We start from the raw sequence: 25,197 nt of genomic DNA on the forward strand, positions 1-25,197 counted from the left end.
GAAAACATCAGCATGTGGGAAGCACCGAGTTAGAGATCCATCTTCTGGGACTGAAAAGAGATGTCCCTTTCTTTATTGTTTGTGTGAGTATTCATGAGGTCTCTGACTGGCATAATTTGATGGGGCTGCTGGGGCCATGCCACTCACAGATTCTGCAACTTTCCCAACTAGAAAGGAATCACAAGGGACACCCCTGGAGTGGATGGGGTATTGCTCAGTGACTAATAAGGTTTGGACCTTAAATGTTTTGTTAATTCTTTTGACAGTTTTCAGAAAGATTATGCCTAATATTTCCCTGAGATCTTTTTCCCTTATTGAATAAAGAAAGTTGCTGAACTGAAATTAAAGGGATCTGAGGATCTCTAGGAGATAATTGCAAATAAAATGATGAATATTCTCCCTTGTGGACACTATCAGGAGTTCATAGAATAGGAAACTTAGTTTTTTGAATGTAAAGAAACTACTATCTGTCATACTAAAAGAAGAGGGATTAGAATGAACTTAATTCTGATTATGTGACAGAATGTGCTGGTATCAGACTAAGGCTGTTTAGAACTCTCTATTGAATCAAATGGAAACACACACACACACACACACACACACAAACACACACACAACCTTTTCACTACATTTTAATTCATCCTCCCTCCTTCCATGGGAATTGCCCTCAGATGAGCCTAGGGGATGACAAATTGAAGTGATTGCCCTAGGGCTTGCTCTTTGCCTCTCATTCTCCAACCCCTTAAAAGGATCAGGCATCTGGGGCTAGAATGGAATTACTGAATTGGTTGAGGGAGAAAGGGAGGCAGAAAGAATGTCACCAGCCAGCACTGAAAAATTATCTAAGATACATAGTCTTCAAACAACGAGTCTGAAACTGGCTACTGTGTAACTATGTCCACAATTTTTGAACACACAATATGCCTACAATTTTTGCATGAGTCTTTTGTGATTCTTTCATTTTTTTGTTCAATATTACCATTGATGCACATTTTTAGAAGATTTCACTTGTGTGAAAAAACAGAGGCCAAAGTACATGGTAATTCCGCCCCCCTCCCAAGCTCTACACTTTCTCACAGATGTGGTCAACTCAATTGTCCACACAGATTCTACCGTAACCAGAAATATCACTGCAGGTGGGCTCTTTGATGTAGACTTGTAGAAGTCTATTAAGTTATCTTAACTGGTTATACTTAGTTAACCCAACAATTATTATTCATGTTTACTATATACCAAGTTCTTTTCTTGGGATAGGCAAAGTCAAATAAGATGTGCATTTTGTCCTCAACCAGGGAGTAGTTTGGTGGAGAGAATTATTAGTTAATCTGAGAAACATTTTAGTACCATAGCTACCATGATAGATTCATAAAAATATGGAGAAGTGAGAGCTAAAACATTGTGAATACAAAACGATTGAAGAGCAGTAATTATTAGAGTAAGAACTGAGTTTTTAAAATTTTTTAATGATTATTCATTTTTGAGAGAGAGAGAGAGAGGGAAAGAGCGCAAGCAGGGGAGGGCAGAGAGAGGGAGACACAGAATCTGAAGCAGGTTCCAGACTCGGAGCTGTCAGCACAGAGGTCCATGCAGGATTTGTACCCACGAACCGTGAGATCATATCCTGAGCTGAAATCAGACGCTTAAATGACTGAGCCACCCAGATGTCCCAACAACTGAGTTTTAAATAAAAAAATGTAACAAATCTCTGGTTTCTTTAGTGTGTGAAAGTTATGGTGTCAATAGTGCCATCTTTAAATACAAAAGTTACTTTTGTATGTAGTTTGACTGAATATCTGGACACGTCCCAAATGTGTGCCTGTATCATGGAAAACGTACAAAAAAAATTTCATTGCAAGTACAGAAGATTATTCCAGACAAAAAAGGTAAAGAACAGAAAGGGAAATATATGATGGATGAAATAGATACTTGTTTTTGGTCTGAATGAAATTTCAAAGACTCTTCTTCCTACCCAAGGCACCAAAGTGAAAGTACATTTCCCCCCTAAAACATAGAATAAAAAGCTGGAAGAAAATGACTGGATTTGGATAGACTATACAATATTAAAGAGCAAAATACTATTTATCTAATATTCTTCCTTCAGATTATTTCAAGTTTCTAGGCAGAAATATACTTAAAGGCTGTTTTTTCCCCTCAGAAATTATTTTGCCTTAAGCAGCACTTTGTTAATAGTTAATTATAAATAATGCATCATGCTGAATTCTCTTAAATAATTTTATGCACAAAGGAGATACTGGTAACATGCTTCCTGTGTAGATAGATAAGCAATGGTTGTCATGTTCACACCTATTCTATCACGTGACCTCCATTTCTTAACAATAATCCCTATTACTTGCAGCAATTAATAAAGTTTTTTTTTTTCTGTTCTAAGATCTTCTCTTGCATCAGAGATGACCATCCACAGCTATTAATTCAGGAGGGCATTGAAAACTAGGTGTTACATTTGGCTTTGCGAGGATAAAAATGTGGGATGTCATTGTGGAAGCCCTTAACTTCATTTTTGTAATGGCTCAGCTCACATTTCTAGGCAGCCAATATTGCTTATATATTTACTCAAAAATTAAAATATTTACCCAAAATATGTTAATCCCTTTGTAATCTGTTCATGTTCATTCAACATTAGGTTTTAGGTAGGTGTGATTGGCTATGATGCTCAAAGCACTTAACAAGTGAGAATTGATATTTGTTGCCAAGCTGTCTTGCTAACATCATTTTCACTGTGTTCTGCTTTTCTGCCCACCAAGTTGTTATTGTGTTATTCAAAAAAAAGAAGTCGAAGCTTATTTAGAGTAATGTGGATTTCTAAAATTACATCTAATAATTTGATCTCTTGATCAGCTATTGTGTGCAAAATTATTCTGAATGATTGCAAAACTATATCATCACCATTTGCATTTTTGGTTGGAAAATAAAATTAAGTGTAAAATGTATTAATACAATTTTACTGATCTTTATGATTTATATTTAATGCATACAAATATGTTAAAGGCATGTAGGAATTATGAGCAAAATTAGATTATAATGTCACTGTTGAGTGACGCTAAAAATGTATATACTGAATAAACACATATTTTTCCATTCCTGGGTTTCCCATTTACTCTAAAGAATAATTTTGATTTTTCAAACATATTCTACTTATATAATCCATAATTTCTACCACCTATTACTTTTTTTTTAGTATAAACCTCAGGCTTAATTACATATAAATACTAGCTTGCACAAATTTCCCATGGGGAATACTTAATATACAAAGAATTTCAAGGTTTTAGAAGTAATGTATTCTTAAAATCAAAAACTGTGATTGTGTATCAAATTCTCTGGAAACATAGAATACACTACTCCAATTTCAACACCTCTCACAAATGAAAACAATAATTGGTCCAACATCCAGTATAGGAACTCAGGAAACATCACGAGGGTATCTGGATGGAAGGCCAATTTCATTGAATCAAGACACATTTTGGATAGAGACAGAGGTGATAAGCAAGTATTTTCAGCACACAAGAAACCTTTATTCAAAAGTCTCCACATAGGTATTAACCTATTTCTTTACGGGCTTTCAAGAAGAACATTTTTGTGGGTTGGGTTTTACTGGCATACTGTTTTGTGACAAGAGTTTATTATTCCCATGCAGAGTCCTGACCAGAATGTTGTAGGGTATATGCCATAGGAATAGAAATAAGGGTCTTTTTCATAAATTTGGAGATTTATAGAATATTTATAGGTAAATATGTATATATTTAAATAATGTTATATATGGCAATAATAGCTACTGTGAGCCATATGTAAGCAATTGCACAATTGTACTTGTATTGTTGCTACTCAGGGAAGGTGAATTAGTCTAAACCCATACGCAAGGGTTTTATCTTATGGTTAATCCTATAATCATAAGATTCTAGTTATCCCACACCAAAACGTAAATAAATGTATCATTTTTTATTCTAAGGATTACTTTATTTTTGCTTTACTTCAGCATAGCCTATGCCCTGAAATGTCACTTCAAGTTGGAAAATAAATGTGGATATTCTAATCACTATCCTCCTGACTTAATTTTAATGTTATTTCCTTACATAAGACATATAAAAAGGCAGGAGTTGGAAATATGGAAAGTAGAATGGTTTAGGTCAAGGAACACTGGAATAAAATCACAGAGACCTCTATTCTGGTTCCAGAAGCTTGGACAAGCCATTCAGCCTTTCTGGGTCTCAGTTCTCTCACGTGGAGAATGTGGGGGTCCATCTTTATGGGTACTTATAACTCGAATTGCCCATGCCTTTGGGAAATACAATCAGGAAGGAAACAACCTAGCTGAGCTCATGCAGGTCCTTGGGATTGCCTTTTGCTATATTTCTTATCCCTGAGTTATCTTGAATGTTATTTCTCATTCATCTAGTAGGGTAGTGTTATCTGACAAAGGAGAATGTGTTTCCGATTTTGGTCACATCTGAAAGGAATTTTTCCTGGAAGAAAGATTATGTCGGTACCCTGAAAAACATTATGTTTCTCTCTGTATTCCAGATCTCATATTATTTTATTTATATGAGAAAAGTTAGAATGTTGTCTTTTGATGTGAGAAAACCTCCTGAGATCATAAGGAAAACGAATTCCTGAAACACTAAAAGTCAGCCAAGTAAGTGAGAAAAAAAAATATCCAAAAAAGTTAAGTGGACGTAGAAATCACACTGAAAATCTGATTGCAACAGTGCTTCTGTATCTAAAATTTATATTTAGCCAATGGCCATTCTAAGTAAGAAAGTAAATTTAAAAAATTGTCTTTAATGTTTATTTAAGAGAGAGAGAGAGACAGGGAAGCAGAGAGAGAGAGAGAGAGAGGAAGATACAGTATCTAAAGCAGGCTCCAGGCTCTGAGCTGTCAGTTGAGAGCCCAATGTGGGGCTCGAACTCAAGAAACCTGAGATCACGACCTGAGCCAAAATCAGATGCTTAACCGGAGCCCCGAAAGTAAACAATTTAAGATTCAAAGCCATAAGCACTTAGAAGCAAAAGGTAGAGCAAATCCATGATTGTGGTGTAATATTTCAGGTGTTCAATCTTACGCCAGTATATGTACAATCTCACATTTTGAAAATATAGGTGTTGATTTCACTTTTCCCTCCAGTTTAGGATTATACCCAAAACTGAGACACATTTTAGCCTAAAAAAGATAACATTAAAGGGAAGGATCACGCAATTTGCACAGATATGTTTTCTCAAGATACAGTAACTTTTTCCATTATGCTCTAACTGATATTTTTTAAAGTTAAATGATTTTAGTGTATTTATAAAACCACTAATGTACGTACTTCACTGTGCACTACAGAAAATAATTAAATTGGGGGCTCAGTCAGTTAAGCATCTGACTTTGACTTAGCTCATGATCTCACAGTTGGTGGATTCAAGCTCCGTGTCGGGCTCTGTGCTGACAGCTCAGAGCCTGGAGCCTGCTTTGGATTCTGTGTCTCCCTCTCTCTGTCCCTCCCCTGCTCATAATCTGTCTCTCTCTGAAAAACAAATAAACATTAAAAATTAAAAAAAAAAGAAAATAATTAAATTGATATTGATTTCTTCACCTATAAAATGGAATATATGCAATGTATATGAAATTAACCATTACAAATTTATCAAGATATAAAATGTATCCATTCTACTTATTCTTAATCTTTTCATTATTGCTTTATCCTACTGCATCTAATAATCCCAGACCAATACTAATATTACCACTAACAATATGATGACTAAATGCATAAAAGATTGCTTTTCAGATGTTTATGCCATTTGGCTATATTCCATTACCTATATTTAAAATACTGGATTACATCTTTCATCTGTGTTGTAGGCACATTTTTCTGACGTGCCTTTGGTGTGGGAATATTTTCTGCCTCTTTCTTTTCAAGATTGTCATCTTGTTATCAATTTCTGGGGTCCCTGCCTCTCAGAGCCTTCTGATGTCACCTTGTCTCTTTCCTGTTTTCCATTTTTATCTTTATACCATATAAATATATTTGCTGTTACTGGTTCGGCCCAGCCAAATATTTTTCAGTATGTGGGATACCTTGTCACTTGGTCTGGCTGAAGATACTTAAAAATGATTTTTGTTTGTTGCTTTTTGTTAACCTAGTTTCTTCGTTTATTGGGTTATTTGGGGGGATTGAAAAATCTATGCTTCTACTACTGCTGCCATATTGCCATATTGCTCTCCAACTTTTTACTTATTTTTTTTAACGGACACCATACCATCAGACTAGATCCCTAAACCTGAACATACTGTAGGCTGTTGAGCCAAGTAGTAGCACAAATAAGGCTGCTCAGCAAAGATGGAGGTTCATATATTTAAGTTTTCAGCATAACATAAGGATGAGCTTTATTTCATTTGCAGACTGTTTTTTAACATGTTTCAATGTCACTCTCAGAGGGCGAAGGGCACTAGAAGGGAGAGCATACTTATTTTACAAATGCATCTGTATATTTATTTATAATTATATAAATGGGGTGCTTAAAGGACAAACTCTGTCAACCTTATTATCCAAAGAAAACCTAAGCACAGAGCATGAGGTTTCATTATACAGTTATTTATGGCTTGGGGTTATGCATGTGTGCCTGCTTGCATGCGTGTGTGTTTCCTTCCAAAGAGAAGGTACTAGAGAAGACAAGGCTCTCGCTCTGAAAATAGTACATTTAAAAGTGTGAGGCTTCGGAGGTTGTTAGCATTATACATTTATCAGTTTCCAGCTCCTAAGAGGAGGCAGTATAATCTCGTGCTCCACCATCCTGGCCTTGACCCGGATATACCCAGCTGTCATCATCAGTATGTAAATGACGTTGGTCTAAATGACTTCTCTTGCAAGGTGACATGGTGACAAATGCCGTGTGACTCACCATGTGCTGCAGCTTATTTTACTTTCAAATAGATTTTGTTGAAAACTACAGATGGTTTAGAGAAAACAATCAAGGAGAATAAGCTGTTCCTCCCAGGCCCCTCCAGTGGTGCCATTAGCCAAAGTCTATCCAGGTCCAAGTTACTCAACTCCTGTTCAGCACAGTGTCTCACTGAAAATTTGCAATGTTCATTAATTCTTCATATGTCGCTAAAATTTCACTGACAACATATAAAATGATCAAAGTATACAACCAAAAGGTGAATGTTAATAAAAGAGGACTTAAAGAAAAACAAAATCAATCAACTGAAGATCAAACAAATTAGCTCCTTACGATTTGACTCAGAACTATATCTCATTTTTGATTAGCCTGTTGGCATACACTTAATTGAAATCAAATTCCAATAATTATTGTAAGATAGTCTCTCAATAGACATTTACTATTGGTGATCGTTTCTCAATGTATACAAATATTGAGTCATCAAATTGTATACCATGAAACTAATGTAATCTGTCAATAAAAGGTAGAAAGAATTACTAAAAAAATTAAAGTCCAAGACTGAGGAAACAAATGAGAAGGGAAGAGCAATGACAGCATCCTTGAGAACTTTGGTTACTCCAGAATATATGGGGGATGGAGATGAGAAAGATTTAGTTGACACTCCCTACCCGCATGAGTTCACCTTTTCTTTCTCTTTTCTTGTCAAAGACCATAATCTCATTTTGGAGTTTTTGTTTGTTTGGTGCTAGTTCTTTAGTTGTCAGATCAATGCTGGCATTAAGTATAATGATAGGTTGTATTTGGTTCAAATTTTCAGCCGTTGTGCTGAATAAACAATAATAATCTTGGCTGCAATAGGTAGGATAATAGCCTCACAAAAATGTCAATATTTTGATCCCAGAGACCTGTGACTATGTCACCTTACATGGCAAAAAGCTCCTTGAGACAGGGATGCTAACGTGAGGACCTTCGGATGAGAAATTTAATTTGGATTAGAATTAGAGGCCCAATGTAATCATGTGAATCCTTAAATGTGGAGAATATGTTCCAGCTGCAGAGAACCAAACAGATGGCAGTGGGAGGGGGACTCAACTGCCACTGGTGGCATTGAAGAAGGTAGGAGGGGACCACCAGTGAAGGAATGCAGTTAACCCCTAGAAGCTGGAAAAGGCAAGGAAACAGACTTTCCCTTAAAGCCTCCAGAAAGGAACACATCCTTGCCAACACCTTGGATACAGCCCAGTGAGACTTATGTTAGACTTCTAACTACAGAACTAAGTAAATATGTGTGGTTTTAAGCCACTAAATTTGTGGTAATTTCACACCAATAGAAACCTAATACAGTGGCTAACATTGCTTGAGCACTTACTGTGTACCAGGCATGATGCTTAGTTGTTCACATGCCTTCTTTATTTCTCACAATCTTATTTTACATATGAGGAAACTGAGATTTCTAGAGGTGAAGTACCTTTCCCAACTTGAAGCAAAAGGAATCATAGAGTGAGAACTTGAATCCGTACTCTCTGCTTCGGATTGAGCTCTGGACTGCTCTCATATCCAGCCTCCCGTTGCCTTGCATGGGAGTTCCATTTGTAAATAGTGTTACCTGGAGCCATAAGATCTCTAGAATTTTCTCTGGTAGTAATTCACAGACATCACAGTGAAATGTTTGTCTGGCCTAGGCTTGCCATCATTAAGGGGAGCTCTAAAAATATTTGATTAATTAATTACTTTCTGAAATAAGGAAAGACTTTATCCAAAAGGATTATTGAAGTAAGGGCAGCAGGACTATTGCAATAGAGGGTATGTTCAGGTCATAGACAACAAGCGTCTCCAAAAATATTTATTTCTTATGAAGTAAAAGAGTAATGGAATATTTTACCAATTACTTAAAAATCAATGACACATTTTAAAAGAAGGTGGGTCTGGAAGTTTGTCAGGTTGTTTTCCTGCAGAAAACAGACTGAAACAATGAGAAATGCTGAATAATTAAAAAAAAATCTTATTAAAAGCATGAATGAGATAGTAAAATAATGAAGAGCCACATGATCAAAATCTAAATGAAATTGGAATCCAGAATCTCTAGAGTCAGTTTTACTCCATCTCCCAGGGTCCTCTCTTTGGGAGTGAGCTCCTTCATTCACAGTATCCGTTGACTTGAAAAACACACTCCTGCTTCCCATCCTTCCTGTCTCCCTACCAGAGGCCCTTTACTCCTAGATGCTCTCCATGGACCTAGATGCTTCTCTCAATTGCAATTAAAACACCCCATCAAATTTAACCATACTGTTCTTCTCTGTTTCTTGAACACTCCAGGCATGCTCTAGCCTCAAGATTATTGTGTTTGTTGTCCCTTACTCACTCGTCTAGAATGCTATCCCTCCAGAAATACACAAGGTCATTTTTGTGTTCATCCTTCAGTGAGGCCTTCCCTGACCATCCTGTTATCCATTCAATTGTTTCAATTCTACTTTATTCCTGAATTATTTTTTTTCCATGAACACACATCGTGATCTAGATAACTAATTTAAGCACCTGTTTGTGTGTGCTTGTATGGCAGGAGGTATATAATTTACTTATTTATTGATTCTCTTCTCACTGGAATATAAATGTCCCTAGCAATGCAATCTATCTCTGCTTTGTTCACTGCTGTATTGCAATAAATTACCTGTAACATAGTAAGTGCTAAACAGATATTTATTAAATGCATGAAAGAATCAAAACAAATAATATTCCTAATATAATAAGTAGCTCAGAAAAAAAAAAGTACCTGAGCATAAAAGCAACATAAATGCTATGAGAGAGAACCAGCAGAAACAAAAAATTCAGAAAGAGATCTATAAAGATTTTAAGGCAAAATTATCACAGAGATTATACTTGTTCACTCTATTTAATTAAAAAATAGATGACAAATATCAAGATCATGAAACTATAAAAGTAACTAAGTAGGTATGAAATTAATTTCTCCATAATAAAAATATAATAAATTATAAAAACTTAAGTGTTTATCAGCACATTAGATTCAGTTGAAGAGACAATTAATAAACTGTAATATAAGTGAAGAGATTTTATCTAGAATCCAACACAAAAATAAAGGTATAAAATACATGAAAAGAGGTTAAAAAACTAAAAAAAACAAAAAAACAAAAAAAACAAAAACAGCAGAATGAGAATTTCCAGCACACATTTAGCACAAACTTCAGAGGAAAAAACAATTTACGGTACTATGTGGGGGGAATGAAAAAGTAACTGGTGTCAGCCTTACCCACGTGCTGTTCACCAGTATAGGATTGGACAAAATAAAAGTACCTGTTTCAGATATTGAATAAGTGCATGAGACTAAGATCCCCAAGAGAAGGGAAACAGCCATGGTGACCTTTTGATCACCCAGTTCTTAGTCTGTGAAGGTAGCAGAGAGGAGGGAGCTACTCAGTGAAGGGATTCTGAAAATCAGCATGGTGTTTGCTTTACATCAGTGGCTAAATTTTGGCTTAGTTTGACTAAGTTTTGCATACCCAGAGTACAAGACCCCAAGCAACAGCTCATTCTGGAGCTTGCATAATGCTGATTGGAGAGCTCTGAATAGAGTAGAAAGACTTTGCTGATATCCCAAGTGTTCAATGGAGACCCCAGAAAGGCAATGGCCCAGGAGGAGGGTCACCCTACCCCTAGATTAAAAATTAATCTAAACCTGGCCTAACACAATTTTTAATGTTTATTTATTCATTTTGAGAAAGAGGAAGATAGTGTGCACATGAGCGCACATACACACGTGGGCGGGTAGGGGAGGGGCAATTAGCGGAGAGAAAATCCCAAGCGGGCTCCACACTGTCAACAGAGTGAGAAGCAAAACTCCATCTCATGAACTGTGAGATCATGACCTGAGCTGAAACCAAGAGTCAGACGCTTAACCAACTGAGCCACCCAGATGCCCTTGGGTTTAAACTTATTAACAAAGTTTAAACCAAATCTTGAAAGTTTCAGGCTGATTCCCTAGCAAATTATCTGAATGCACAGGAAAAAATTGCAATACTTTAGTGTTATGATTCTTTAATTTCGGATCATTTTTTTTTTTATAAATTGGAACTTTAATATTAAATTTTTTAATGTTCATTTATATTTGAGAGAGACTGAGTGTGAGCAGGGGAGGGGCAGAGACAGAGGGAGACACAGAATCTGAAGCAGGCTCCAGGCTGAGCAGTGAGATCATGACCTGAGCCAAAGTCAGATACTTAACCGACTGAGCCATCCAGGTGCCCTGGAATTTTAATATTTTAAAAAAGTTCTGTGTATATAAATGTTTATAGTTGTGTTTACCATAGTGTGAGACTTTTCTATAATTTGGGCCTATACACATTTCCTACTCTCACTGTGTTGCTATGTATAAGATTTGTCTCTTGTAAAATGTTTAAAATACTGAAGAGATTCTGAATTATTTCATTTATAAACTTGATTAATTAGGTGTATAAAGATTATTGAAGTACCTTGAAAAATTGTGCTTATTAGGTTCGTAATGCTGCACTGTCCAGGTTTTGAAGAATCACAGAAAATTGGTATCTGTGCCTAGTGATGTACACAATGTCTATCTTTACCTATCAAATTAATAAATAATCATGGGCGCCTGGGTGACTCAGTCAGTTAAGCATCCAACTTCGGCTCAGGTCACGATCTCAGAGTTCGTGAGTTCAAGCCTTGAATCGGCTCTGTGCTGACAGCTCAGAGCCTGGAGACTACTTCAGATTCTGTGTCTTCCTCGCTGTCTGCCCCTCCCCCACTCACATTCTGTCTCTCTCTCTGTCTCAAAAATGAATAAACATTAAAAAAATAAAAATAAAAATAATCAGTTTGTGCTAATACCCGATGTCAGCAAGGATGCAATGAGATGAGTATTCTATATACTTCTGGTGTAAACATGAATTGACACAACTTTTCTGTAAATATGTTTGATCAATATTCTCAAGATGTTTAAGTATTTATAATTCCAAGGAAATTATCCTTTTACATTTCTAAGATGTTAAGTGTCATATATTTTAGACGATGAAAATGTTGAGCAATCAAAATAGTTAACAGAAAGTTGAACAGTGTATAATATGAATTGAACTCACATTTTATGTGAAGGTTAATTTCTAATGTGAATGGTTAAGACTTTTGGAATATTCAGAATTACCTTTGAAACACTAATTAAATTTGCTGTAGAATAGATTTGTGTATCATTGCTCATTGATTCCCACATAGCCACTTTCTTTCTATAATGTTGTAACAGATTGTTACTTCTCAGTTTTAGCTTTTTATTTTTTGCTGCTCTCATTTTCATGTCTTTATTTAATTTTTGGCTCCTCATAATCATTTTGATATTTTAAATCATAATCATATTTGATATGTTAAAAGGAGATACAGAAAATTTTATTCAATATGTATAACTTGATTTTTTTCAATATACCTGACATATATTGTATAAATTTAAGGTGCACATCATGTTAATTTGATACATTTATGTATTGTAATATGATTGCCATTGTAAAGATACTTACCACCTCTAACACGTTACATAATTATCCTTTCTTTCAAGTGGCTGGAATACTTAAGTTCTGCTCTTTCAGCAAGTTTGATGATTATAACACATTATCTATATTCGTTTCGCTCTGCATTCGTTCTCTATGGCTTATTTACCACTCACTGTATGCTTGTATTCCCAGTCAACATCTGTCTTAGCCCCCCTTTCCCCAGACCCTGGTAACCACCATTTTACTCTGTTTTTAATAGTTTTGCTTTTTCAGCTTCCATAATAAGTGATATCATACAATACTTGTCACTGTCTGACTTACCTCACTTAACATCGTGTGCTTAATTTCCATCCATGTTGTCACAAAAGGCAGGATGTTCTCCTTTCTTGTGGTTGAATTACGTCCTACTATGCATATTCCAGTATGTATATTCCAGTATATATATTCATCCACTGATGGACATTTTAGGTTGTTTCTATACCTTGGCTATTACGAATAAGACTGTAATAAGCATGGTTTGAAATTCTGTTTTCATTTCCTTTGAGTATATATCCAGAAATGGAATTGCTGGATCATATGATAGATATATGTTTAAGTTTTTGAAGAAACTCCATATTGTTTTCCATAGTGGTTGGACCAGTTGAAATTCATACCAACGGTATATAAGTGTTCCCTTTTTATCACATCCTGGCCAGTACCTATGATCTCTCCTCTTCTTGATGGTATCCATTCTAATGTTAATGTCTTTAAATTTCTGTCCTGTTAAATCTTACCTTTTATTTTCTTTATTGTAAATTTCACTAATTTTCTTACTTAGTATTTAAACTCTCATTCTTCTTTGATACTTTAATATTTTAATTATTAGGTTGAATTTTATTCTTTTATTACTTGTTTTTGTTTAATCACTTAAAAATATAAACTTTGCTACTTTACAATTTTCCTTTCATGCTCTTCTATAGCCTTTGCTTTTAGAACTGCCAATAGGCAGATTTACTCACAGGAGTTGTGATAAGAGGAGGCACATACCAGCAGCCAAGGATTTGGATGTCTTCTTTTCTGAGCAACTATTCCTGCTCTCAGGATCCTCCTAATGGTTACCCCAGGAGTATTAAAGATTTATTTTCCAAAATGGCTCCATTATTGTTAATCTTCATAGGAGAAGCTCAAGTGTCCCTTGACAGATCTTATACCTTTTAACTAACAAGGCAGACTCCAAGACCTAGGATTTGTCACCCTGCACCTGCCCACCCCTTAACACAAGAAATTACCAGCTGCTTGTTAGTTGGAGAAAAGTCTTCTTAAAAAGCAGAACACTGGGGGTGCCTGGGTGACTGCATTGGTTAACGGTCTGACTATTGGTTTAGGTTCAGGTCATGATCTCATGGTTCATGAGTTCAAACCCCTCATTGGACTCTGTGCTGACAGTGTAGATCCTACTAGAGATTCTCTCTCTCCCTCTCTCTGCCCCTCCACCCCCTCAAAATAAAGAAATAAACTTTAAAAAAAAAAGGAGCAGAACACTGCATCCAGAGAATGCAACCAATAACCATAATGGGTATGAAACAAACCATCTTCAAGAGTCAACACCAAATAACTATTTTAATTCTGACATGTACCAGGTTTGGAAGGGTAACCAAAACTCAGTCTTGGGTAGACAGGAGGTGAGCAACGTTAGGAATGGCTGAGTCAGGTCTCTGGGTAGGAGCAAGATGGCAATGCTTTTAAGCAGTACCAAAAGTGGTGCAGACAAACAAAGGTAGAACACTGTAGTAAAGGGACTGAGATACGGACACTATGCATGCCACGCAACAGGGGCTCTGGATCTGTGAATAATCCAGGAAATTAGTTACATACTAGAGGGATAAGATGAGGAGCTTTTCTTTGGAACATGGTAGAAGGCTTGTTGTCAGGGACAGACTATAAAGGAAGGGTGATTGCTGCTGTGGTGTTGACCTAGTTTCTAGAGTTTCTTTAATTTCTTAACCAAAGTCACGATTATTTTTGGAGTCTAAGGGAAAAACAAATATCAGTGTGGGGGACAAGTGTCCCCCCTTGAGGATGGGGAAGAATGCAAAGTCTGGGAGACATGCAGGTTTGGCATCATTCTACTCTTTCCACGATTACTATTTAATTTATAAAATCACTTTCAGTGTAATTATTCCCAAACACACAAGTGATTTGTGCATGTCACAGAGGACTGCCAGGAGCCTGCCTTTACTAGTCTGTGGTGTTACTGGTTTCATTAAATTTGCTAAACTTACTGTAGACCTTCTAAATTGGCTCACAAATATCCTCCTATGAGTTACCAACATTTTTATGACTTGAAACAGGCCCCCAGTTGTGCACTAATTAAATCTGTATGTGAATCAGAAAGTGATGGTGTTCCTCTATTTTGTCTAGTAATAGGTCCAGAATAAGTTAGGAAAGTGACTCATAAATGGACGTAACTTTCTATCAAGTATTTAGAATTGTTTGTTGTCGGGAAGTACCCCTTGTTATTTCCCAAATTGGATCAGTTTCTCTAATGAGGTGGTTTGGGTCACAGAGTAACCAATCAGGAAGTTTCAAGAACCCAGTAAAAGACAGGAGAAAAGAAATGAGGAGCGGTTTCCTTTTCAACCTTCCATTGAAAGCAGGAATGACAATGTTGTCACAAGCTTGCCAAGCTGATAACACACAACTTTGATTTAGGAGACAAATAGCTAACCATAAAATTCAGAAGGTGTGAGTGTCTTTGCTTTAGAAAGCAGTAACATTTGGACTCCATAAACTCAGATGGAGTCCTATTTAACATTCATCATCCTTTTCTGCCCAGAGAAGGCAATATTTACCAAATCGATTTGAAATTCACCTATGGAGCCTCAATTATGTTGCTAAGGTATTAATTTTAATTCTTAATTTCCCTGAGAATGCAATGTTCCTCATACTTAAAAAAGTATTCAACTCATGGTATTATAAAAATAAAGGTAAAACAGAATCAACCTTTGCTGGTTTTCTTTTTCCCACTTCATTTGGAAGTGCTATAAGACTATGTTTGTTGAAATAACTTCCTACTTGTCTAAATATGTGGGTGAATGTGTGACTAAGAGAGGAAAGGATATAAAGAATGAAAGCAAAGTTCCACTATTCCTGGCATCACGCCTAAGCAGAATCCCCACTGGCCCTTCTGGAATGAATGGAGAAGACCAGCTTTCTTTGACATCCTGTTGTCCCTCCCGAGTCCTGACTTCTGGCAGCGCAAAAGGAAGGAAGGGAAAAGGTAACACTGCTTCGGAGGTGTTTCTGCTTCCACTCCTACCCTTCACACCCCGTTTTTCCTTTTGGATTTTTGGTCATGGCTGCCAAGAATATAAATTTATAACCACTGCAAACACAAACCCTGCTCTGTAGTTCATTCAAATTTAATGGAAGAAAACAAGGGAAAGTTGTATTTTCTTGCACAAATTTATTAACGTAAAGGTGACAGAGACACTAGGGCGTGTGGAAAACATGAAAGAAAAAGGGAGGTGATGGAATGTGGAACCTAGTATATAATGTTCAAGAATAAACAAAATAAAATAAAACTCGAAAATCTTAGACATTTTTATATTCTTTATGGAGCTCTTTTATTTTCTTTTTCCTTCTAAATTACATTATAGGGTTTTTTTGTATGTTTGTTTGTTCACCAAACACTCAAACTGAGAAAGATATTTCTGAAAATGACAGAAATTAATGTCCAGCCACCACATGATCTTTTTTTTCTTTCAAAATAAAATTTGTTTTCATCTCAGTCTTCAAATTAAAATTAGGCTATTTTTCTAAGTACAGAATAATACCTGTACAGCATATATTTAGTTTGAGAACACTGATGACATCAGAAAGGCATTAAAGGTTGCAAAACATTATACAAAATGGATATTCTAGACATTAAGCAATCACTAACTTTAAGGCTTTTAAGTTGTTTCTTAGTTTTTACTATTAAAGTCTGTAACCTCATTATCATACTGTAAACTGCAAATCTGAATAATCAGATTTATTTACAAACTCAGAATAGATTAGTGAACAGTATGCATCATGCTGGCAACCACAAATGTTGATTATCTGAAACCATCAGTCCTAACAATTCATAGTCATTTAATACCATCTTGCAATGTCTTCGCTTATTCCTGTACGTGATAACTATTGGAAGTAAGAAGGCCGGCATGGCTCCAGGCTTGGGGATACATGAATAATGACAAGACAGTGACAGTTTGGTCTCAAGATGCCTATATTCCTTTAGGTGTATATAATCAGTAAACATATATAAATAAGATACAGACTTTATAAGTGCTTTGGATAAAATGAACAGGGTGATCTGACAGATTCTCTTTTGTTGTTGTTTATTTATTTATTTTGAGAGAAAGAGAGAGAGAGAAAATGCAAGCAGGTGAAGGGCAGAGAGAGAGAGAATCCCAAGCAGGCTCTGTGCCACCAGTTCAGAGCCTGATGCAGGGTTCAAACTCACAAACTATGAGATCATGACCTGAGCTGAAATCAAGAGTCAGACGCTTAACCCACTGAGCCACCCAGGGATCCCAACCTGGTAGATCCTAACTGCAGAGGGCTACTTAGCTAAAAGGGCCAGGAGCAAACACTTTGAGGACTTGGTATTTGGTTGGTGCTTGAATAGTGAAAAGGAACCAGTCATTCATGGAACAGAAGGGAGGGAAGAAGAAAATAGCAATTACAAAAGCCCAGGGCAGGCAAAAGCTTGGCTGGAATTAAGGAACAAAGAGGATTTCTGCACAGCTGAAGTGAGGCAGGGAGGATGCTCCGAAGATTGCCTTCCTCACTTGCAGAGCCCTGTTGATTATGCTACCATGCTGGATGTTGCCACAGGTGCTAGCAAAAATCCTGGAAGGATTTTTAAGCAAAGCAATTGATTTACTGTGAATTAACTTTTTGAAGAGTCATTCTGGCTAAGCAGTGGGAAAGAGACCATGGCGAGAAGAAAAGAAGCAGAGAGACTGTACAGAAGGACATTTCAACAGGACCAGTAAGAAGACTAAGATACTTTGGATAAATGTGGGTAGAGTTAAATGGACATTTTCAGATATGTTTCAGCAGCAGAAGTATCAGGAAATGCTTCTAGATTACAAATGAGAGACAAGGAAAAGAAAGGAAAGATGAATTAGTCATATATGTTTTACTCCTGCAGTTGGGTTGGTGGAGTAATTTATTGACAAAAGAAAGCCTGGGGGGAGAACATGTTTTGTGGATACATTTAATTGCGACCCAATGGTCTGGGTTACATGGACAAGTTAAAATGGACTTGGAGCTCAGGAGGTTTAAATTTAAATGGCATTTAATATTATAGTGAATAAGATCTTCTAGGGAAAAAATGTGGAACTAGAGGAGGCTCAGGAACCAAGTATGGGACATTCCAAAATTTAGAAATAAGGTTGAGAAAGAGGAGAGAAAGAAAGAAATGGAGGAAGAGTAGTAACTGAGGTAGAAGAAATGCCATAGAGTCTGATGTCACTTAAGAGAGGAGAATTTTAAGGTGATGGTGAGTGGTCAACAATGACTGATGAGACCGCAGTCAGAAGCTCAGGTGTATGGATTTGGTAGTAATAATCAAGTTCACAGAGAAAGACTAATGGGGACTTCATTTTCTGGCGGTAGAGTGGAATAGATATAAAGTAAACCCCTTCCTGGCATAGCACATATGATAACTATGTATAATATACTTGAGTAGTATTTTGAATAAAACCCAACACCTCTTTAAAGCTTGGTTAAGTGATGGTAAATGAGGGAATTTCTCAGAGGCCAGAAACAATAAGAAGTTAGGCCAGGCAGTAGCTCTGGGGGATTTGCCAGCCCTGAGAACTCAAGTGTCCCTAACGGGCTATTTCATTCATTTCTTTTCTAGTCCTTTGTGGAATGTGACCTTTAAAGGTTTTTTTCTTAGATTCTATCATGTGTCCTGTAGAGTCCCCTGGGCTCCGGTGATATCTCTCTCCACATCGGATTTCCATACCTGTCAACCCAGATCAAATTTAGGGAAGCATGTTCCCCTTCGAATAGGTGCAGATTTTCTAAGTGGAAGATCATAGGGGAATTGGACAGTTTAGAGAATATTAAAGCCAAACAGAAGTAGTTCATAAGTTAAAAATAAAAGTCTACTGCAGTCAATGTGAAAAAAGTATATATCTAGCTGAGCAGAAACATCAGCATAAAGGCAAAACTCTAAAATAAGTAGAACGCCAAATCCAGAAATTTAAGTAAGAGATAATGTTGTTATCACATTGGGTTTATTTCAAGTATGCAAATTTGCTCCAGTGAGGATACCTGTTAATAACAATTCACTGCAAGAACACATTTTAAAAATGTATACAATAATCTCAATAGATGCAGAAAAAAAAAGTTAAAATTCAACTGAAAACTCCTTTCCTTGATTTCAGTTAGGCACATGGACTTCCAGCTAAGATTGTACTTTTCAGTATCACTTGTAGCTTAGGGTGGTCATATGACTAAGTTCTTGCCAACAGGATGTGACAAGAAGTGATGTGAGTAATCTCTGGGTCTTGCCCTCATAATGAACTAGGCTGACACTGCCACCTCTCTCTGCTCTTTCAGCTTCTGTTCTGCCCAGACCTATCATATGCACAGGCATTCTTAGTTCCCTATAAAATTAGAGCCACTCAAGACATACCTCTTAATTTTCTGCTTTGTATCGCCATTGTGGGTGTTCTCTATCTGTGCTAATAAATTCTAAGCTTCCTGAAACAGAGAGTTTTACTTATTCGTCTTTGTATTCTTTTAGAACTTGACATCAAATTTAGTGCACAGGAAGTATTTTTGAATATATATTTAATTGCCCTCAACTTCGTTTTCCTCTTCCTGCTGCTAGCTAAATGTGGTGCTATTTGATTGAGGCAAAGTCTTACCAAGCTAAAAAATTAAGGTACAATTTTGAAAATTTGAGTCCATTTAAATCCTCATGTTACACTTAATTGCAGAGATTTAATAACCATTTGTCTCCCTGGTGGAAGAGAAATAGCCCGAAGCCCCTTGGAAGGCAGAGCTAGAATGTCAGGAGCTGAGAGTTTTTGCTGAATTTTTCTGAACTCAAATCTTAATTCTTATAGCACATAACAGACATATAATATAAATATTTTATTTCTTGGCATTCCTAGACTAAATTAAAAAGAGATCCTGTACCGATTTAGGACAGTTTTTCATAAATGTTTTGGAATCTGTAGATATATAAAAGAAGATGAGGTGCTTCTCTATTTCTAGAATTGATTAAGCAAAAATTATTTATTGAGTGATTACTAGTAATGATATGACCTTCAATAATTGTTTAAATCTCCCTATACCTGATTTCTTGATCTTACAAAGTTTTGACCTGGATGATTGCTAACATTCTCCCAGTTATGAAAGTCCATTTATTTTGTTTCAAACACTGCTTTGCCATTAAAAAATATTTGCAGAAGAAGTATAATGGTTGATCCCTTTAAATATAATTTCTGTTAGGGGTGCCTGGATGGCTTAGTCAGTTAAGCATCTGACTCTTGATTTCAGCTCAAGTCATGATTTCACGGTCCTGAGATGAATCTCCACATGGGGCTCTATGCTGACAATGTGGAACCTGCTTGGGATTCTCTCTCTCCCTCTCTGTCTGCCTTCACCCCACTCACACTCTTGCTCTCTCTCTCTCAACATAAATAAGCTTTATATATATATATATATATATATATATATATATATATATATAGTTACTGGTAGAGCCATCTAGTGTAGCAATTCTTAACAGATCAAAGGTGTATGAGTGAACTTGAATTTTGATGGGCCTTCACCATATGGTACTGTATTAGGTATACTACGGGGAGAAGCAGAGAATGAGCTAGGTGAATAAAGATAAATCAAAACTTGGTTGCATATACTTTAGAGCACTGAAAAAAATGAAGTCGTGAGAATAAAAAAATACATGCAGTGAATGATTCAACATGAGCCAACAACATCTACAATATGTTGTGTACTTGGGGTTACATCAATAAACAAAACAAATATCCCTGCTCTCATGGAGCTTCATGCAAGTAAAATGATGCTTTTACATTTTGGAAGTCCTCTGTCAGATGGGTCACAGGAGAAAGGTGAAGATGTTACCAGGTACCTGCCAGAAGGAACTGACATTAGAATTCACTCCAGCAGGAAAGAGAGTTGTAATAGAAAGGTACAAAAATGTAGATCAGAGGCCACAAGAAGGGGCATTTGCATATACTGTGTGGGTTTGTAGAATCGTGAGGAGCATGAAAGCATTTGAGCATAATCAGTGATCAGTGATTTTAGGAAAAGAGAAAGTTCATAGTCTCAAGTCTGATGACCAGTGATCCAGGTAATGATGCCATTTTCTCTTGTCCCCTATGTACTAGCAGCCTTAAGGCACCACCTCTGCTTCAGAAGCAGATGGGCCAACCCAAGCTTGGGGCCAGGCTTCTGACATCTCACTTGTTATATACCAGAGACAGCACGGGATATTTTAATATGGTACATGCTTTGTACTGGAGCAATCTAATCAGACAATCTATCAATACAAGTCTACTGTGGGCCACAACCATGCTTTGTCACAATCTGCTTCCAGGACAGAAATGTGGGCATAGAGGCTCTGCATCCAAGAAACAAACAACATTGATAAAGTTATAAATGAAAACAGGGATGTCTTTCACCATCCTCCACCCCTCCCCCAGCTGCATGAGGGCTGGAACTTACTCCCCTGGCAGGTTCCTCAGTATCTGCCAGTGCCACTACTAATTGGTTCAAAGTCATCTCCTGCATTACTCTCTGTCCTCCGTTCCAGAGGAGGGTTCAGTAGGTTACTTCCCACATGGCACTACTCAGTATCATGTAGCCAGATAGTGTTTCAATCCAAAGGCATCAAGAGATGTAGACAAGGAAGCATACAGTCTAGGAGTTATGTAAACAAAGCTTAAAAGGTTTTAGCTTTGATATGAAGTAAAGCTGGCAGTTTAAATATATCTTAACTCAGGCTCTCTTAACTGTTTCATATAATCTATTTATTAGAAAAAAAGATATTTTGTTAACATATTGCTAGAATAGTCTCATATGCACTGGTGTTCAGTCCCTTTTATTTCTTGAATTATTCTTGTTAGGTTGTTAGGTTGCTCATGAGGCAGAGAGAGAATTCATTATTAAGCAATGCTTTAATGTTGAAAGTATGGTGTGTGTGTGTGTGTGTGTGTGTGTGTGTGTGGCAGGGGTGGGGGAGAAGTCCAAATCTGTCTCTAGGACTGAAAGATGCATTCCTGCTTCTTCTTCTCTTAAATATTGCTCCCTTTCCAGCAAGTCCTGGCATAGAAACCCTATGAGATTTCCCAATTCAGTTTAGTTTGGGGCCTTTCCTGCCCTAGAATTGCCAGATATTGCTGTCTGACACATCTTTGAACCTGAGCTGAGCCAGAAAATTAGGGCCCTGGGAGCAGAGTCCAAGTGAGGGAACCGATTCAAGACTACCTGGCCCAGAGTCCACGTGGCACAATCACAGAAACCTAACGCAGGCCGGGCTGGTGATTTTGGCCAGTGCATAAAATCCTCTTGAGGTGCAAGCTCAAACTAGCAGTTGCTAGGCAGATATTTTGAATGAAAAATGACCCATATAATTTTATAAAGAATGGATGAATAGCAACAATAATAACGTCTTACATTTGCATAGCACCTGGCATCTTTCAAGTGTATTCATATACACATTTCTATGTTCTGCCAGAACAGTTATACATTATGGATTTATGCCACGTAGGATTTTCCCTGATTTGGGTTCATATAATCTTATGTGCACAGAACACTAGGAGCTTGCCTAGTTCCACTTGTTTTCATGCAAGAAGCATCAGAAGTTAGACAGGGTTTGAATGTGTTCAAGACAACAGACCATACGTACAGTAAAGTGAAAATTGGTAGAATCAGAAGGCCTGGGTTCTGCTATGGTTATCATTATCTTTATTAATGATCTTAATTTGGAAGCTGTGCCTCCTTATGTCAATGCTGCACCTACCAGGCCAGGCCAAGATCAGCCACAGGGAGTCACACAATTGTTGCTTATTATCCCTAGATGTTGGCTACAGAAGGCTTCCAGATACTGTTGGCAGTTTTGTGCAGTCATGTAGTTTGCATTCACAACAATCCTAAGGGGAGTTGGTCACATCTGCAAGCAGGCAGATCAGAGAAGCAGGAGGGGGCCGTGCATTGGGTTTAACTGAGCATGCTCAGCCCTTTCTTCCAAACTTATCAAACAGATAAATCATTCTTCCTCTCTTGGGGAAAAGTGAACAAGAAGGCAGGCAGAAGCTGAATAGATTCCTTTCACATGATTTTCCTCCAAGAAAGAGATTAGAAAATGTCTCCTCTTTATGGAAACAGGAAGAGTGGGAAATACATAAGCTACATTGCTTTAGTGACTGAATTTTTTTGGTAACCATGCATATTTGTTTACTTTAGCTGAGCTCATTTTACTATATGATTATTAGTTCCCATTACTCAGTTCCAACAATTATATTCGAATTTATGTTCAGAACGTCATAGCAAGAACCCAGATTCAGTTATTAATTTTGTGAAGTATTTCAAACCATAGACTAGCTGCATGATGTAGCAGAATACATTGCCATTTAACACAATATGATCCACCATTTTGTTGTTTCCAGAAATTCCACAAAGAAAATCTATTTTTTTTTAAATATATATGCCACTGTCATTTTGCCTGGGAAATCTATTTTTCATATGCTAATGAGCTTAGTCAACCTTTGCAGTGGGCTTTAGTTTACATTGTTTCCCAGTTTATTTCATCAATGTCTTAAGTGAGCAAAGTTAAAAAATTAGTATTACATTTCAGGTAAATTACTTTTCTTCAAAATAGAACAATGGGCCAAACCCTGTCTTATAAGCTTAGAAATTATTCTTTCGTTGAGTGGACATTAGGTAATATTTAATTCTTACAAAACAAACTGTATATACACAATTGACTGAAACTCACTGTAACATTGTTAGGGCATAAAATTAACACTTTTAATGGCTTTTCAATGTTGCAATGAGTGCTATGTTCTTGTATTACTTGTAAACAACATGATATATTAACTAAAAATAAGAAAAAAATTGAGCCAAATTTTTGGTATAGCCTTGGAATTTTTCTTCCTAATTAAATTAAGTTTTCCCAAGTAAATATATGCAAACATTAACATGATACTGTGATAGAATGCCTGTTATTTTCTATATTCTATGTAACACATTTGTGTTTTTTTAAGTTTATTTTTTTTGAAAGAGAGAGAGAGAAAAAGCTCAAGGGGGGCAGAAGCAGGGGCAGAGAGAAGGATAGACGGAATCCCAAGCAGGCTCCACGCCATCAGTGCACAGCCCGTTACAGGGCTCAAACTCACAAACTGTGAGATCATGAGCTGAGCTGAGATAAAAGAGTCGGACGCTTAACCTACTGTGCCACCCAAGAAACCCCAACATTTGTATTGTTTATGTGTTACTTTTACGTATATGACTAAGAAGCCAAGTTTATTGAATGTTCTAGGCAAACTTCAAGTTTTTTGCTCTCAAAGTTTATTCATAGACTTTATACATTAAAAAGCGCTTTTTTAATTCATTAAAAAGGTTTTTTTTTTAATCATTAGGCACTAGAGTCTAAGAAATTATATTTGCCATTTTCTGTTGACTTTTTCTGATATAATGGATATAAGAGTTATAACTGAAAAAAAGAAAAAAGGTCTCAAACATACCTACTGTGGTACTGGCTGAAGCCTGAATGCTAATCTCAGAGAAGTGGTGAGTATGGCTGTAATGAAGATTTAAAGCTGAGGCCAGCCAAAGACATTGAAAAGAACTCAGAAAGGTAATTCTGACTGACTATAGACACAATTAATACATGTTTGCAGTTAAATAATAGCAACTAATATTTATTGAGAATATACACAACTCCACACATGATATTCTAACCTTTATGCATGTTTAAACATTTGATTTGAAAAACAACACTTTAAGGTATATACTACTAATAACCCCACATCGTAGATGGTGAAATGGAAAAGTCCAAGAGATAAGGTAACTTTCCCAGACTTTCTTTGTGGTGAAACCAGGATTCAAACACAAGAAGTGCAATTAAAAAACAAAAAAAGATAGGAAGAAAATAAAAAGAAGAAGAAAGGAAAGGAAAAAGACAAAAGAAATTAAAGTTATACAGGTTGGAAAGAGAAAAGATAAACTTTATTTGCAGATGACTGGATCCTATTAGTAAAACTCCTGAGGAATGCACAGAAAAATTACTAGAAAAAAATAGATCAAGCAAAGTTTTAGGATACATGACCAACATACAAAAATTTATTTTATTTCAATATTCTAATAATGAAAAACCTAAAAATAAAAATAATAACTTTTTTTCTTAAATTTTTCTTAAATTATTATTAGTAGTATCAATAAGAGCTTAGGGATAAATATAACAAAGGAAGTAACATTTTTATACTGAAAACTAGAAAACGTTGCTGAGATAAATTAAAGATCTAAGTAGATAAATAATACATATTTGTGAACTGGAATACTCAAAGTAGATAAAGAAATAATATATATCCGTGAACTGGAATACTCAAAATTATGAAGATGTCAATTCTACCGGATTTTATGTATATATTTAACATAAACCCTGTCAAAAACGTGAGCTGTTTTTATATTTGTTGTTGCCAACAATGGATATACTGATCCTACAATGTCTGGAAATACAAAGAACCTAAAATATCCAAAATAAATTTGAAAAAAAAAAAAAAACTTGGAG

General features: G+C 36.3%; 1 long non-coding RNA gene across 1 annotated transcript; it reads right to left on the minus strand.

The window, feature by feature from the left end:
• Positions 1 to 1,443: 1,443 nt before the first annotated feature.
• LOC128776431 (uncharacterized) lies at positions 1,444 to 7,118 on the minus strand. Its single transcript, XR_008421478.1, has 2 exons — positions 6,895 to 7,118; positions 1,444 to 1,621 (listed from the first exon to the last, which is right to left on the minus strand). It is a non-coding gene; the product is annotated as an uncharacterized LOC128776431 (long non-coding RNA).
• Between the last annotated feature and the right edge of the window lie 18,079 nt (positions 7,119 to 25,197).

Source organism: Panthera pardus, unplaced genomic scaffold (assembly GCF_024362965.1).
Source record: "Panthera pardus isolate Hobbes unplaced genomic scaffold, ASM2436296v1 HiC_scaffold_13, whole genome shotgun sequence".
NCBI classification, from domain to species: Eukaryota; Metazoa; Chordata; class Mammalia; order Carnivora; family Felidae; genus Panthera; species Panthera pardus.